The sequence below is a fragment of the Lissotriton vulgaris genome, chromosome 9, assembly GCF_964263255.1.
Source record: "Lissotriton vulgaris chromosome 9, aLisVul1.2, whole genome shotgun sequence".
NCBI lineage: Eukaryota > Metazoa > Chordata > Amphibia > Caudata > Salamandridae > Lissotriton > Lissotriton vulgaris.
In genome coordinates this window covers 639,625,062-639,639,306 of record NC_141697.1, presented here as the reverse complement: position 1 = coordinate 639,639,306, position 14,245 = coordinate 639,625,062, and positions in this window count along the sequence as shown.

Here is a 14,245-nt window from a genome sequence, read left to right as displayed (position 1 = left end):
CACTCCCCCCTGTAAAGGCTTCGATAGGGGTTCTCCAATTTAAGCCATTCTACAAGAGACAACTGTATGCTGGTAAAACCTGCAGGCCCTCGAGGGGGGAGCCAAGGCGGTATCTGGGAACCGCCCAGAGGGGCTAGTAATAGAGCGTTCATGTTGAATGTACCTAAACTGGCAACAAACTTAAGAGAATCAAGGGAAGCACTAATCAAGAAAGTTATTCATTGGATTAGGCAGGTGAGGCAATTCCGCTCAATCATAAGATCAGACATAATAAATGCTAGATGCTTCTTCACAGATAAGAAATCAGATTATATTATATTGGATCTGGCTGACAGGGATTTAGTGAAAGGTTCGGTTACGCTTGAACTGCATACATTACCTCCCAATGGATCATTGGTCCAGTTTAACCTTTTTTTACCAAGCAAGGTCCTGACAACTGACCTAAAGCATGGGAGACCAATAGATAAAATCCCTAAAAGCACTCCCCAGGCCCGGGGCCAGACTGATCCTGTGAATAAGCACATTTGACATGTGCAGGAACGGTTTCCACAACATGTCACAAATAATATAACAAAGGAAGGCTATTATCATCATACTCCACAAGAGTTAGTACAGCCTTTCGGGGTTTAGTATGAATAGTGATATGGAGGGGCAGTTCCTTACCCAAATTATGACATTACTGGCCCCACCTACTTGTTTGATCATCCCAGAGGAGAGGCAAACTAAATTGCGAGCACAATAAGAAATTGAGATTATGTTCCTGAAATCTAGCAGGCCTCAGGTCTAAGATTGCTTGTGAAGAGTGGGGGAAGCTGATAGACAGCTATGATGTATGTCTTTTCCAGGAGACATGGACCGTTGACAAAATAAATAAAGTGGGTTTTACAAATTGTTGCGCTGAAGCTGTACCATCAAAGAAGGGTTGCCCAGTGGGTGGTCTCATTATTTGGATCAAAATCAAATTTGGGGTTTGTATTAAAAGATATGACATAAATCCTACTAACATACTACCCTGAACATCAGAGATATTACTAATAATGGGTCAGAGCTCCTGGTGAACATTTATAATAGATTTCCTTCCTAGCATCACTTTTCTCTCACAATTTCTGCTCTAGATTTTCTCAAAAGGTAAGGGGCATCACACAACATATTCATTGCTGGGGACTTTAATATAACTTTCGAGCCTATTGATGTAACTAAAAATGTAACCACCAAGGAGGACGCTGAATTAGGCATCCTGTGCCTGAGTCAGGAAAATTCAGTCAAGAATTCTGAAGGCAGCATTTTTAAAGTTGCCTCTCTTACCTTCAAATATGGCCTGAGGGCTGTTAACGGCTGCTCTATTTCTGATCCAAGGCCCAGACACACATATAAAAGGGTTAACTGCAAAACTAGGATCGACTATTTCTTGCTCGATGTGCAACTCTGCCCTAATTTGGTCGAAATGCGGGTAATTTGATAGTGACCACAACACACTATCCCTAGACCAATCGGATGTGTTTTGTTTTCTTCAATCATCTTCAGAGCCCATTTTACCCACTCCAACTGTCCTTAGTAATAACAAAAGGAGGGTCAAATGGACCTCAATTGAGAGTAGTGCTGATACCTTGGCACGAATTTATAACCTAGTTGTACACTCAAGTCAAGTCATAATCTTTATTCGATTTTTTTAGATAAAATCATAAAAGACAGGTCATTAAAAACACATACAACATTTCAGTACAACAATCATTCATATTTTAACCCTTTCGATGCTGATGACGAGCTCAGCTCGTCATCAGCCACGGTGGTCGTGTGCTGATGACGAGCTGAGCTCGTCATGAATAATGGCATCAAAAATTTTCCAGCACACAGCGGGAAAACGCCTAGCAGCCAAGGTGTTAAAACCCTAATCAGAAAAAGTGCAAGGAAAAAGCAAGTAGAAGGAGAGTTTAACTGCTGTAAAAACAATAAGGCGGGCCTGACTTGGGTAAAATTCATAGGTATTAAGATTGGGCGTATGAACTTGTGTTGCAAGTAATTATATTTGGGCAGAGCATAACCATGCGTCATGTGTCATTAATCGATGTGTTGTCAAGTTGCAAAGGGGAGATCTGATTACCTGAAACAACCACAATTAAAATGGACTAAGCCGGGAAATAAATCCAACCTAAAATGGGTTAGCAATCGATGTTGATGACGAGATATATTTCAGGTCAAGTATGGTTCAAGTATGGTTCAGTATTGCTGAATGTTTTCACCAATATTGCATGTCACATAGAGGATTTCCTTAATGCAGCATCCTCAGGTTCTGAAATCAGCTTGTCCGTAAGAGCAATTTCGACCCATTTGCTATCAGCACGAGTTATGATTGAGGACTTTTCTAGTTGTAAGCAATCCTGTAAGATCAGTCTACTGAAACTCAGTTACTCCTTTGTCCAGATTGAATTCCACAATTTTAATGGACTAAGGCGGAGCCGGTCAGTTAAGAAAGCTACACCTAATTCTTCGTGGACTGTTTCATATGGCATACTTTGACAAATTTCCTGAAGGCCCCTTAAAAACTTGTTTTCAGCAACCTGGAGTGAGGCAACCTGGCCATAACCCCAAATTCTACTGCCATAGCACACAAGGGGGATACATTTAGCCCTGTAGACTTCCAAAACCGATTGAATATGAATACGCCCTCAAACGGTGTGAGACATCACCAATGCTGAATATAGCCCAATTAAAAGATAAAACATTCTGATCTATAAGTGAGTGCCAATTGAGCTCAGAATCCAGTAGAATCCCCAAGTACTTAAACTTATCTACCAGTCTAATATGTTGGCCCTCTATTACATATTTCATAGTTTTCTTGTTTGATGGTCGAAACTTCATAACGTGTGATTTTAATAAGTTTGTCAACAGGTCAAGAATATTCATAAAAACTATAAAAAGGGTAAGAAGCTTTTGCTGGCTTTTAGCAGTACGGGCCATTAAAACCGTATCATCTGCATAGAGCAGGGCAGGGATGGAACAACCTCCTACTCTAGGGACATCAACACCCGAAATTGTCAAAGCTTGCTCTATGATGTTAACATAAAAAATAAATAAAAAAGGGGCTAGAATACAACCCTGCAGCACCTCATGTCGAAGTTCAAAGTGCTAAGTGCATTCCCTGCTGGCAGAGAGACCATTGTGCAAATCACTCAAGAAATTGATTAAAACTAAATCAACACCCATCTTCTCCATCATGGACCAAGGCTTAGAGCGATTAACTCTATCAAAAGCAGAGCTAAGGTCCATGAAGGCCAGATTGATGGCCCCCTTCTTGGCCTTGGTGTATTTACAAGTTGATAGAGGTTCAAGGTCTGCTCTATAATGACCCGACCTGGGCGAAACCCATACTGATGGTCAGATAAAAAGCTTTGCTCTTTGGCCCACTCCGTGAGGCAATTTAATAAAATCCTACCAATAATTTTCACCTCTGAATCTATAAGCGAAATTGGATCAGACCTATTACCCTTTCTAAAAACGGGGACTATTATTGATTGAGACCAGGTTGAAGGAAAGTGACCAGAGGCTGCGGAATTTAAATGGTGTGTCAGTAACGGAGCCCACAAATCAATATAAGTTTTGTAAAGATCCCCTGTTACTCCATCAGGCCATGGAGCCTGTCCACTCACTGGCCAATATGGACACCAGAGGATTGGAGATGCAATCTCTGGTGGACATATTTATCAATCTTCTAAAATACATTAAAAAAAATCCTATAAAAACATCAGTGGAAAGAAAATGGCCAGGAATAAGAATAAGTGATTCGATGAGACATGCAAGCAAGTTTGGTAAACTTTGATGGGAGCTGGCTCAAGAACCATGGTAGCCAAGCAAAGCATACAGAAATGCTCAATCTGAGGCACAAAGAAACTGGCACATAGGGTTCTGGCAAGACTTATTAGTCATGGTGTAAACTAAAAACAGCAAACAATTCTGGCATCTGCTATGGAAAGGGTCAACAAGCTTAATCAGGGAGGAAATTGTCATATCCTCCCACAGATTTGGGATGATCACTTTGCCCAATTATATGCAGGACCAAAGTTTAGTGGTGGAATCACTTTTGAGTATCTTTCTCCAGAAATTGAAACTTACCTTCACCGTAGAAGAAACCATGGATGCAATTGTAACCCCGCAATGGGGTAAGGCACCAGGCTTAGACAAAAACCCAGGGGATCTTTACCTCTCTGAACCCAAAATTTAGAGTGTGATTCTAAGCTACACCTTTAACACTATATTAAAAGGGGCAGAATTTCGGATTCTTGGCCAGGTGCAGAAGTAGTGCCCATATTTAAAAAAGGGGACTAAAGCAACCTGACGAACCTCAGGCCCATCAGTCTTATTGACATTGCTCAGCAAATATTCTCCCTGCACTTGTTAAAGAGACTCCTTGATTGGATGAGGGAATGAAACCTTTTATCACCTTTGCAGGCAGGATTTATAGGTAATACAAGCACTAGAGACCAGTTGTTTCACTTCTTAGTGATCCTGTGGAAATATGTGACAATCAAAAAGGATCATCTACATGTAGTGTTTGTAGACCTCCGTTCTGCATTTGAGCTAGTCCCCCGTAAAAAGCTTGGGCAACTCTCACCAAAATGGGGATCCCGCAAAACCTCCTGCAGAGCATTACTAGACTCAATAAGGACATAAAGGGTCAACAGAGGAGTGCATCTAGTGTGTGTCCTCGCTCCTACTCTCTTCACCCTTTATGTCAATGGTCTGATTGAACCATTAACAGAATGTAGGGGCGATCCCCCCAAGCTCGCAGGACAAGTGGTGCCTGCACTACTCTTCGCAGATGACACCCTGCTTATCTTTAGAATTCCGATGAGGCTCCATACCCTAATAGATCAGTTCAGGGTGGTTTGCGAGGAATTTGGATTCAAAATCAATAATTTGTGAAACAAAATTCATGGCATTCAATCGGCACAAGTCCTTCAAGTGGAGTATAATGATGGTCTCTACTCCACTTGAGGAGGTGAAGCAATTTGGCTACCTGGGGGTAAGGCTGATCAATACACAATCATGGACCCCACCGATAGTAAAAAGCCAGCTTTCACTACAACATGTGGGGACTGCCCTAGTTAAAAAGCTAAGGAAGTCAATCAATAGGCTGGTGGCTCCAGTGATCCAATTATATCAAGCTCAGGGCATACAAGCTGCAGTCTATGGGGCAGAGCTATGGGTCCACATTAATGTAGGCCCCATTGAAAAAACTGAAAATATATTCATGAGATCAGTTCTGGAGCTCCCTCAAAATGCCCATCAGACACTGATACCTCTCTTCCTTTTCAGCAACACTTAGCGTGATCCCCTCCTTCACTTCCCTTATACAGTCAACGACTAGGTTACCCCTTGTACCCCTTCCTTCTACTCACCCCTTGTTTTGTATCCTCCCCAGCCCTGATGAGTCACCGGACCTCTCCTAGTGACGAAACATGTGTCGGCTGGTTTTTGTTCTGATCAACACAGTCGCTGCTGCTATATATAAAGAAACTTTTTTTAACTTATACTGTTGCTTACCACTGCTTTTACATAATGCTATATAACTGATGTTAACATTGTAGTATCCGTGGTATGGCAACGCAGTTGCGGTAGGTATGCCCAGTTTGGGTTATCCCTGGTAATGGCAAGCGGTCCCTAAATTAGTTGAATCCGCAGCATGCTGGAGCAATGTCCAGAGCGTTACTGACGGGCTGGCAGCCACTGGTGGCTGCCAGCCCGCGTTGCCATACCACACCCACCAAGGAAGTTGGTATAAACACCTACGAGCTGAGCCCCATGAGTATCGTCTTTAACTGAGGGGGGTTACCCGTTCCATTAAGAACAAGCCGTCTCCATCATAGAAGTTGGCTACCAAACCAACAAACCGCGCAGAAAATACCCTGTCCGGTACCGGACAAGTCACCCGCACAATTGAGGCGCATCATTATTCTTACCAGGCATAGCTTATTTGTACAGTCCTGATGATGATCCCATTGTAATCTTGAGCGCGGGATCGTAACGTCGACCTTTTAAGTAGCCATACAGTGAAACCAATTTGTATTATGAGCTGTATAGACTACTCTGGTAAACACTTGCTAACATTGATCTAAAAAGTGTCTAGCTTGTTCACCTCTCCTCTGCCTGGAAATCCTCCTTCTCTCTTCTTTTCAAAAACTCTCTCTTATTCCTTTACTGTGTTCCTCTGTTCCGAGTCAAAACACAGGATTGTGCTCTTTATTTCTGAAATGTTGCTGATGCACTAAGATTTTATAAAATTCTACTATTGTTATGATAATAAATTCCTTGTCCGGCTGGACTTGGACAAATATAGAACAGCCTATTATGGTTTGTTTCGCTATTACTGCGTATCCTTGAAACTGCTTTGGACCGTTGTTTTTCATAAACTGACTTAAACCCTTAGTCCACGGCCACCTTTAGGGTCCCCCTTGTTTTTTCTTAAACATTGTAGTATCCAACACCCACTTTCAATTTGGAGACAATGTTGGACACCAAAAGGGTGATATTTACTCTTCCTACTCCAATATAAACCAATTTGGGGAAGGGGTTGAACACTAAAGGGGTGGTGTTAGAATCGGCTGGTCTCTAGTTGGCAGAGATATACACTTCTGACAAATAAGGACCCACCTCCTCTAGTCAGGGCAAGGGGATCACACACTCAGATAACCCCTGCTCACCCCCTTGGTACCTTGGCAGAGCAGACAGGCTTATCTCAGAGGCAGTGTGTTAAGCATTTATGACCACATACAGTAATAAGGTGAATACACCAAAAATGGACACATCACAGAAGGTATTATAAAAATAAGGATCAATCAATCAATCAATCAATCAAGGACATTTATAGAGCGCACTACTTACCCGTTGGGTCTCAAGGCGCTTGGGGGGGGGGGGGGTGCCGTTACTGCTCGAACAGCCAGGTCTTGAACTTCTTCCTGAAGGAGAGGTGGTCTTGGGTCAGGCGCAGGTCGGCCGGGAGGGAGTTCCAGGTCTTGGCGGCCAGGTAGGAGAAGGACCTTCCTCCTGTTGTCGCTCTACGGATGCGTGGGGCGGTGGCGAGGGCGCGGCTGGCTGAACGGAGGTGGCGTTTGGGAGCGTAGAAGTTGATTCGGTTGTTGAGGTAGCTCGGGCCTTGGTCGTGTAGGGCTTTGTGTGCGTGGGTGAGGAGACGGAAGGTGATTCTTTTGTTGACGGGGAGCCAATGCAGGTCTCTCAGGTGTCCGGAGATGTGGCTGTTTCGTGGGATGTCGAGGATGAGTCTGGCTGAGGCGTTCTGGATCCGCTGGAGTCTCTTCTGGAGCTTGGCAGTGGTTCCGGCGTAGAGGGCGTTGCCGTAGTCCAGTCGGCTGGTGACGAGGGCCTGGGTGACGGTCTTCCTGGTCTCCGTGGGGATCCACCAGAAGATCTTCCGTAGCATGCGCAGGATGTTGAAGCACGCCGAGGAGACGGCGTTGACTTGTCTATATATATCTATCTATATAGGATGTTTATATAAGGCTTAGCAAAAGACCAAATAACGACAAGAACATACCACAATCTCAATAAATACTCTTTGGAAGGAAAAATAATAGTTCAGGTAAAGTTTCTTCTTAGTAAATAGTTGTTTAGCAACAAAGGTAACTCTTCTTCTCTAAAGCACAGTTCTTGGCAACAATGTAACCCCCACTGGGGTCACACGACGTCGAGGTAAAGCTATTCTGTGGATCGAAACGCCGTCGACACCACAGCGCAATTGTTTGGCGCACTCTAGCGTTTGGCTCATAACTATGATAACATGTATTTTGATTGACTGAAATTATTACTCACTGAGCCACCATTGTACATATATTGGTCACCTTGCGCCGTTCACGCTGTTCACCTTTATCACTTGCGTCGTCACTGTTCAATTGTATATATATCACTCCTGTACAGTGCTGCCTTTAACTGTATTTCCATGTGTAACTTCTTCCACAAATTGCTGAATTACAAGCCATGTACTAATCACTTGAGTCTCCTTGTTTCCTTCCAATGTAATGCTGTATGCATTCATACCTAAACTGCCTTAAGATTGTTACCTGTTGGGACATTGTTTTTTCTTCAACAGGAGACTGGCACTCTTCCAGCCCTTGGAGATTTTCTTGGCAAAGCTTGAGAGTACACACTCAGTTCCTCTCTCCTTGTTCCTTGGCAAAAATAAAGAAGCAACTGCAGGATTGCCCCCAGCAAACAGCACTCTGGCAGAAGGGGTAGGCAAGTCCTTGGATCAGCAGGCTTCTTGTCCTTGGTATAGGTTTCCTTGTCAGAAGTGATCTAAATTCCTTGGTTCAGGGGTCCTTCTCTTATACCCCTTTTCTGCTTTGATCCCTTTGTCCATGCAGGGGGATTTCCCCCATCCTGGGTTTGTTGTGGGTGTTGCCAGGCCGAGGCACCTGGCCTATTCACTGTGCAGGACAGGGGCCTCAGCCCAGGCATTGTCACTGGCAGGGGCAGAGCCATCAGTCGCCCGGCAGGAGGTGGAGCCAGCATTGTGTCAGGCAGGGCAGGCTATCAGGAACTACTCTTCCCCCACTCCAAATGCAAATGCCTCATTCACCCCACACTGACTCATTCAGACTTCTGGAGCCACCCAGCCCCTGTCACACACACACCAAACCAGCATAGACCGGTAAATAGTTAGACAAGAAACTAGTCACTTTCTAAAAGTGCTAGTTTCAAACTCAGAATCTAAAAACCATCCATCCTAAAGGATGTGTTATCAAATTTTGAGTTCAGGGATACTAAACTCGACTTTCAACCATGCTCTCTGAGTCTGTTAGGATTATATAGTGTAATAATTCCAGCAGCCCAGTCTGGCCTAAGCAGAGCAGGTAGCCTTACAATAGTGAAAAACGAAAATGGCCGTAATTCACTATTAGGACATGCCACACACATCAGGGCTTGTCCTACCTTATGCTTACAATGCACCCTGACCTTGGGCCTACCATAGGGGTGACTAACATGAAGTTAAGGGAAGGTTTTAGGGACTGGCAAGTAGGTGTACTTGCGCAGTCAGCATGGCAGTACCAGACTGCACGCAGGTTCTGCAATGGCAAACCTTAGACATATTTTACTAGGCCGCTTCTGTGGGTGGCACAACCAGTGCTGCAAGCCCACCAGCCGCATTTGTATTTACAAGCCCTGGCACTCCTGGTGCACTATACTAGGGACTGACAGTAAACCAAATAAGCCAAACATGGAATCCAATTAATGTATCAATTTAACATAGGGAGCACTTGCACTGTGGCACTGATCAGCAGTGGCACAGTGCCCAAAGCAATAGTCCAGCAAAACATCATAAACAGAGGAGGCAAACAGACAAAAAATGGAGGAGAGACTCATGCCAATGGTTCCAGGTCTAACAGGTGGCATTATTCCATCTCCAATCTAACCATATTGAGTGATGGGTGTTGGACACTAAAGGGGTGACATTTACAATTCCCACTCCTATCTAAACCAATTTTGGGAACATGTGAGACACTGAAAGGTTCACATTTACTATTTTCACTCCAATCAAAACCAATTTAAGGAAGTTGTTGAAAGCTAAAGCAGTACCATTTGCTATTTATTATTCCCACTCCAATCTAAACCAATTTGGAGAAGGCGTTGAACACTAAAGGGTTGATATTTACTATTCCCACTTCAATCTAAACCAATTTGAGGAAGGTGGTGCACACGCAAAGGGTGACATTTACTATTCCCACTCAAATCTAAACCAATGTGAGGAAGTTGTTGGACACCAAAGGGGTGACATTCACTGTTCCCACTCCAATCCAAATATTTGCGGGGAAGGTGTTGGACACTAAAGCTGTGACATTTACTATTCCCTTCCCAATCTAACCATATTGAGGGAAGTTGTTGGACACTAATGGAGTGACATTTTTCTATTTATTGTTCCAACTCAGATCTAAACCAATTCGGGGAAGGCGTTGGACACCTTAGGCTGACATGTAGTACTCCCACTTCAAGCTAGAAGGACACTAATTTAGTATAGACGGTTGTTTGATGTTTTAACGCAATCTTTTAGATCGCGATACATCACAACGCAGGTTTTACAACGCAAGTCATTACCACGACTTGCGCTGTAGGTTGCTGGACTTAGGAATAGTTAGCTTTACTATTCCAACACCAGCCTACGTACAGTAGGGAAGGTGTTGGAATAGTAAATCTACTATTCCTTAGTCTAGAGTGCCCTCCAGCGCAAGTCGTGGTAACGACTTGCATTGTAAAAGACGCGTGGTAATGGCAGCGCGGTGTTTTGACCACGTTGTCATGGATGTTTCCCGTATCGACACTCCAATCTAAACCAATTTGGGGAAGGTGTTGGACACTGTTAGCATACCCACTCCAATCTAAACCAATTTGAGGAAGATGTTGGACACAAAAGAAGTGACATTTACTTTTCCAACTCTAATCTAAACCAATTTTGGACACAGGGCAACACTGGTTTGCATATGGATGGGTCTGAACTGGGGTGGCGATGTGAGCTAAAGAACAATGATGGATTCAACCCAGATCTGTGACTGGGGGTGAGTGTCTGAAAAGTTTCAGCACTCCATCCATCATCTACTTGTGTTTGCTTTGTTTGCCCTAAGCTGGTAGGGTATGCCCAGACATGGGTCCCTTGCTCTCTTTGCCACTGGATTCAAGCATGCCTGGCTGATAAGGGGTGTCACCCCGAAACTGGACCCAGGAATCTTGTTTCCGGTCCAGGGAGGACCTGGCTTGGCAGATCGGGTTGGACTGTTGCCATGGGGCACAGGGTCAAGACTGATTTGAATATGGCTGGGTCTGACCTGGGGTGGGGAAGTGAGCTAAAGAACGATGATGGACTCAACCCATAACTCTGAGTAGGGATGAGTGAAATGTTTCATCGCTCCGTCCATCCTCTCCTTGTGTTTGCTTTGTACACTAAAGGGATGACATTTACTACTCCTACTACTATCTAAATGAATTTGAGGAAGGTGTTGAACACTGAAGGGGTGACATTTACTATTCCCACACCAATCTAAACCAACTTGAGGAAGGTGTTGGACACTAAAGGAGTGACATTTACCATTCCCCCTCTTATTTAACCATATTCAGGGAAGGTGTTGGACACTAAAGGGGTGAGATTTACTATTTCCACTTTAATAAAAACCAATTTAAGGAAGGTGTTGGACACTAAAGGGGTGGCATTTACTATTGGCACTCCAATCTAACCATATTGGGGAAGGTGTTGTACACTAAAGCAGTGAGATGTATTATTCCCACTCTAATCAAAACCAATTTGAGGAAGATGTTGGACACTGAAAGGGTGACATTCACTCTTCCCACTCCGATCCAAACCATATTGGGGGAAAGTGTTGTACACTAAAGGAGTGACATTTATTATTCCCACTATAATCTAACCATATTCTGGGAAGATGTTGGACACTAAAGCAGTGACATTTACAATTCTCACTACAATCTAAACCAATTTGGAGAAGGTGTTGAACACTAAAGCAATAACATTTACTTCTCCCACTCCAATCTAAACCAATTCAGGGACAGTGTTGGACTCTAATTTAGTAATATACTATCCGCACCCCAATCCACACCAATTTGAGGAAGATATTGGACACTAAAGGAGTAAAATATACTATTTCCACTCCAATCTAACCCAATTTGGGGAATGCGTTGGACACTAAATTTATTAAATTAACCAGATAAGACGGAAATTTTGGCTGTCCCATACATCAACAGCCCCTGGTGTGACCTGTTTTGGCTGCGGGAATTGGGAGTTATCCCTACCCCAGTCCCAGTGGTTAGAAGCCTGGGCATCAAAATCGACGCCGACCTTTCTATGAACAACTAAGTGTCGGCAGTGGTTGGTACCTGCACAGGGCTATTGAGGTGTTTGCGAAAACTTGCCCCCTCCTCACTACCACTTCCCTTCAGGTTATCGTTCCTGCCACAATATTGTCCAGGTTGGAATATGGGAATGCCCTTTACACCGGCCTCCCTTGGAAACTAACAAGAAGATTAGAGGTTGTGCAGAACGATGCAGCGCGCCTCATTTTTGATCTACCCAGACGGCCTCATGCCTCCCCACTGCTCTCGAAATTACATCGGCTTCCTATCAGGCAGCGAGCATCTTTTAAGGGCCTTTGCATTGCCCATAAGGCCATCTACAGTCAGTCCCCAGCATACATCAAGGATCGCCTGACGAGCTACATCCTTGCTCGGACCCTCCGTTCCTCTGCAGCCTGCCATTTGGTCACTCCCCGGTTTCATTTGTCTCGTAAAGGGGGCAAAGCCTTTTCCACTTTGATTCCACAGCTCTGGAACAACCTACCTGAAAACTTGCGCAAGGAACTTGACCTCCTCTCGTTCAGGAAAAAACTCAAGACTATCTTGTTTCTGGAGGCACTGACCATGAAATAATCTTGTCCACACTAGCTCACACGCACTGCCTGTTGTAATATTCTCCTCTAGAAGCGCAAAGAGACCTGATGGTGAACCAGCGCTATACAACTTAGGTAAAGGCATTGGACAGTAAAGGGTTGACATTTTCTAATCCCACTACAAACTAAACCAATTTGGGAAATATCTTGGACACTAAAGGGGTGACATTTACTATTCCCACTCCAATCTAACCTATTTGGGGAAGGTGTTGGACACTAAAGGGTTGCCATTTACTGTCCCCACTCAAATCAAAACCAAGTTAAGAAAGGTGATGGACACTAAATGGGTGACATTTACTATTCCCACTCCAATCTAACCAATTTGGGGAAGGTGTTGGACACTAAAGGGTTGCCATTTACTGTCCCCACTCAAATCAAAACCAAGTTAAGAAAGGTGATGGACACTAAATGGGTGACATTTACTATTGCCACTCCAATCTAAATCAATTTGGGGAAGGTGTTTCCCACTAAAAAGGTGACAATTACTGTTCCCACTCCATTTAAAACCAGTTAAAGAAACGTATTGGACACTAAGGAGGTGATATTTACTATTTACTATTCCCACACCAATCCAAACCGATTTGGGGAAGGCATTGGACAGTAAAGGGTTGACATTTTCTAATCCCACTGCAATCTAAACCAATTTGGGAAAGATGTTGGCCACTAAAGGGGTGACTTTTAGTATTCCTACTACAATCCAAACCAATTTAAGGAAGGTGTTGGACTCTAAATGGGTGACATTTACTCTTCCCTCTCTAATATATACTAATTTGGGGGAAGGTGTTGTTCACTAAAGAGGTGACATTTACTATTTTCACTCCAATCTAACCATATGTAGGGAAGGTGTTGGACACTAAAGTGATGACATTTACTATTATCAATCTGATCTAAACTAATTTGGGGGAAGGCGTTAAACACTATATTGTTGACATTTACTATCCTCACTCCAATCTAACTAATTTGGGGAAGATGTTGGCCACTAAAGGGTTGCCATTCACTATTCCCACTACAATCAAAACCAATTTAAGGACCGAGAGGGACACTAAATGGGTGACATTTACTATTCCCACTCCAATCTAAATCAATTTGGGGAAGGTGGTGGACACCGAGGGGTTGACATTTAGTAATCCCACTCCAATCTAAACCAGTTTAAGGAAGGTATTGGACACTAAGGAGGTGACATTTACTATGTACCATTCACACTCAAATCTAAAATTTTCAGGGGACGGTGTTGGATACTAAAGAGGTGACATTTACTAATCCCACACAAATCTAAGGCTATGTGAAGAAGGTGTTTGGCACTAAAGCAGTGAAATGTACAATATCCACTTCAAAATATAAAATGTTTCACAAGGCAATACAAATTAAACATTTAGAATACACAATCAATACTCCATACTCACCCACGATTTTTTTACTATAAAATTAAATGAACTTTTATCTAAGAACACACTAACCAATGTCTTTAATTGATTTATATAACATAAGCCACAGTAATATATGACACAATACAATTTGTTACAGCAATATTGAGCAGAAGAGTCAGTTCATTCAAACATGGACAGGTAGTAGTGAGTGTCTGTGGAGGGGACACAGAAGTATAAGAGTCTGCACTGCTCTTGGTGCACGCCATGGGTAGCTTGCTGAACATCGTCATTGTGGCATAACTTGGGTGAAACTGGGCGGATGAAGTGAGGGGCTGTTGGGGTGACTGCGATGACTGGTTGTGGAGTACTATGTATGTGGTGGGCGACCTTGTAGATGCATTGGAGCACACTTTGTACGTG